This window comes from Copadichromis virginalis, linkage group LG7, assembly GCF_057382275.1.
Source record: "Copadichromis virginalis isolate Kocher_CV1m ecotype Utaka linkage group LG7, C_Virginalis_male_GT1.1, whole genome shotgun sequence".
NCBI classification, from domain to species: domain Eukaryota; kingdom Metazoa; phylum Chordata; class Actinopteri; order Cichliformes; family Cichlidae; genus Copadichromis; species Copadichromis virginalis.
Genome location: NC_140624.1, coordinates 53,450,477 through 53,454,250, shown reverse-complemented (window position 1 = coordinate 53,454,250; position 3,774 = coordinate 53,450,477). Strand labels below are relative to the sequence as shown.

The 3,774-nt window shown below is 37.4% G+C and overlaps 1 long non-coding RNA gene across 1 annotated transcript; it reads right to left on the bottom strand.

Annotated features, from left to right (window-relative positions):
• Positions 1 to 389: 389 nt before the first annotated feature.
• On the bottom strand, positions 390 to 3,161 carry LOC146706126 (uncharacterized). The gene is made up of 4 exons (XR_014921451.1): positions 2,845 to 3,161; positions 2,365 to 2,443; positions 1,897 to 1,992; positions 390 to 1,134 (listed from the first exon to the last, which is right to left on the bottom strand). It is a non-coding gene; the product is annotated as an uncharacterized LOC146706126 (long non-coding RNA).
• Positions 3,162 to 3,774: the final 613 nt, after the last annotated feature.

The window sequence follows — 3,774 nt, the reverse complement described above, 5'->3', positions numbered from 1 at the left end:
AACAGTTAACATGCTATCTGATGTAGCCCTTGGTTTTTAAACACACTGTAAACCCGAACAAGTTGACTGAACTTAAAACTTTTGTGGAAACTGATTACCTCAAAAGATTTAAGTACAAAAACTCATATCTTCTAAGTATGGGGTACTCAAAATTTGTATTTATTGTTAACCTAAAAATTTTAAATTATATTTTATATTTTATTAATTGAGCTTTACTCAAAGACTGTATACTTTAATTTCAATATTTTTGTGTTTCTTGTAGTTTATTATTTTGATGCAACACAATGCAATTATATTACAACCTAAACTCAAATTATCTGATTATTAATTAAAAGATATTTATGTTGTGAGTGTAGACTACTAAAAAAAAAAAAAGTACGGAAATTCAGTTACTTTACATTTTGTTTATTTAACATTTTTTCATGAAAATTTAAAAACATCACAAATGTTTTTATAAAACAACTAACATGGACATCGGCACCATAAAGTGAGCATTATAAATTCTGTGTAGAACATTTATCTTTTTATAAACTCACAAAGGACGACATCAGTCCTAATTGCATCTTTCTCAAAATACACAAAAATGCAAAACAAAAAGTCAAATACTAATCACTTTTTTTTAAATAGAAATGAAAAACAATTTTTTAAAATGGGTACAAAGATGATCAGCTTCCAAATAACCAGATAAGGCAGTCAAGTATAGGAAAATTAGGTAAACTGATGGAGTTAAATCCACCCAAAGCCTGTAGTAAACTTAAAGTGCTTAAAGTGCTTCAAACAAAGTGCTCAGTAACAGAGTGCGTGTCCTGACAAACATTGCCTTATATTCCTTAACAGCATGTAGGCAGGGGTTTCAGGGGTTTGCCGTCATCAAGCCCCATGAAGATATTTTGGACTAAGGCAAATGTGTGAACCAGCTTCCTGGGGTAGTCTAAATGCAGAGCATAGATCAAGCCAAACAATAAAGCAAATGCATTTGCAAATCTGGGAATATCACGCATCACCTAGTCGCCTTTCACCAAAACAGCCATGCTTGAGGAAGTAAAATGGACTGGACTGGGAAGCGCCGTCGGTAACCACTGTGAGAAGGGCAACTGGAGTGTCAATGAGGGTCGACTCATCCAATGCGTCCGCCTGGAATAGACACAGTATCAATGGTAAATGGCCTGTATTTGTATAGCGCTTTACACATTCAGTCATCCAGACATTCACACCCATTCACACACTGGTGATGGCAGCTACATTGTAGCCACAGCCGCCCTGGGGCGCACTGACAGAGGCGAGGCTGCCGGACACTGGCACCAGCGGGCCCTCTGACCACCACCAGTAGGCAACGGGTGAAGTGTCTTGCCCAAGGACACAACGACCGAGACTGTCGGAGCCAGGGCTCGAACCGGCAACCTTCTGATTACAAGGCGAACTCCCAACTCTTGAGCCACGATCGCCCCAATTAAATGAGTAAGGTTGGTTTGAGAGAATGTGACAAGCATGACCTGTAATCTAGCAAAACATTCAGCAGTGTAGTGGGTTACTTTGTAACGAGTTAGGGTACTCTACTTTTTTTGAAAAATGTACATTAACGTGTTAGCTTCTTGCATTACATAATTTGTATTTTTATTATTTTTCTAAAAAAAAAAGTAATTTTTTATTTCATGACTTTATCTCAAAAAGAAACTAAATCTTGACTTCAGCCTGGTTTTTGGGCCACCTGCAGCATAGCCATAGTGCTGTGATACGCCTGTGCCCTGCTCCTGACCTGTGTGTGTGTGGGTTTTCTACAGAGAGGGTATTTTGTTTGTACAATTTGGTAGCTGCTAGGGTATTAAATTGTATTTAAAAAAATCCATAGCATTTTATCTTACTGGCAGAATTTAAGTAATGCAAAAATACACTTACATTACATGTCTAAAAGAATTCTGGGTCCTCCTCCCGCAGGTATACAGGAAGGGCACGAAGTACTGCAGTGCGTTTCACGTTGATATCAGGCGCCTCCTAAAAAGGGAAAAGAAAAGTTCATTTAACGCAAAGTTTTCAGGTGTCATTCTTTGGGGAGAATACATGTTTATGAAACTGCATGACATCAGACTCTACTAAATTTTGGAGACTTTTCTTTTAAGATACAACCTTTCTGTCTCTTGTGACAGAGAGTATGTTTCTTAATCATTTGACAAAAACCCTACACAGTATTTTAAAATAGTGTTCTCCAGATCAGAGCTGTGATCTATATAGAACATGGGGTTCAAAGCAAGGAAAAATTGTGTGTTTATCAGTGAAACTTTTAATTTGTGTTAATTTTATCATTATATGAAATCTTCACCTTAAGGGACTTAATGAATGGTTTCTTCAATAGATCTTTCAACTCACCTGTGTTTACTGTCTCCACCTGAAATTAATTGCAGTCTGAATTTTTTTTTCTTCTGTCTTTTTGTCTTTGGCCTTCAGCCTTGGAAGAAAAAATAAAAATATTGAAAACCTTATCAGCACACTAAATATACAACACCTTGCTATATTTCAATTGTTTTAGATAGAAGTTGCCACTGCTAGCTAAGTCACTTTTGAATGATGCTAATGAGAAGAAAAAAAAAAAACCTGCCGAACAATGAGGCTGCTGTTGTAAAAACGCCAACTTTCTTGCGTTGTGTTTTAATCGGTTAAAACTGTAAAACTGACGACATAATCTATGTTTGAAAAAGAGCGCGAACAACCGCGAACAACTATTCACCACCTGGGTCTGTGCTTTTTAACACAACAGCGCATTCGAAAACAAGTTATTGGCTGCAACATATTAATATACTTGCTTTTTTACGGAAAAAATAAACATAACGAAGGTTCCGTTTTACTTACAAGTTTCTCCAAATGTGTTCTCCAGTCGCTCGAGAAGGGCAGCCATATTGAACAGAATTTTCTGTCAACGTCGTTCAGGTTAGAGAGAAGACGTCATGACGTCATGACGTCCACATGCGGAGCTCGGAAAAAAACATTTACTCAAAAATCATAATTAAGAAAGCAGTATTTACTCTTAACTTCTAAGCCATGTACAATTATAACTGTTTGAATCGTTAACCGAACAGAAAAGTTTTAAGTTGTTTCAACTTTGTGAGGAATTTTAATTGTTATATCCACAAACTTTATAAGTCAGGTAGACTGTTGGGGTTTACAGTGCAGTTTGACCTTGGGGTGGTTATTGTTAATTATGTTAATATACCCGAATGCTCCCAGCAAAGCAAGTTTCACTCTTGATTAATTGATCATCTTCATCCAAGACGGGAGGCACGCCGTAGCATCGACAGGCACTGTCAATGATGCATTTCCTTTAAATTACAAGTTACTGTCAGCTCCAATAACAATCATCTGTGTTTTGTTTTTCTTCACTTGACATTTCCTTTATTTGTTGGAATGTCTTCTTTTTCAAACAACACTGTCCACTTTATGTTCGCTAAGAATTTTCTCCCCTTCTTTGATCTCCACTCAATTTAACTTACCGCTACTCCCATCCTCCTTTTTACTTCTTGTCCTTCAACCATTCTGTCTTTTTCCCGCTCTTTGTTGCTCCCACTCTCCCACTGCCTCTTAGTCCTCTGATGTTTCAATCAATGAATAAATGATTGCTTCTATTTTCACTCCGAGTGCTTGGCCAACACAAGCTGCTTTGTTCCCCTGAAAGAGTTAGAGATAGGATTTGGGAGCCAGAGGGAGAAGAAAAAAAGGCAGAAAAAGAAACATGCTCAGCGGAAGGTCTTGCAGTGTTTGACACGAAGAACTGTCACTCAGGAG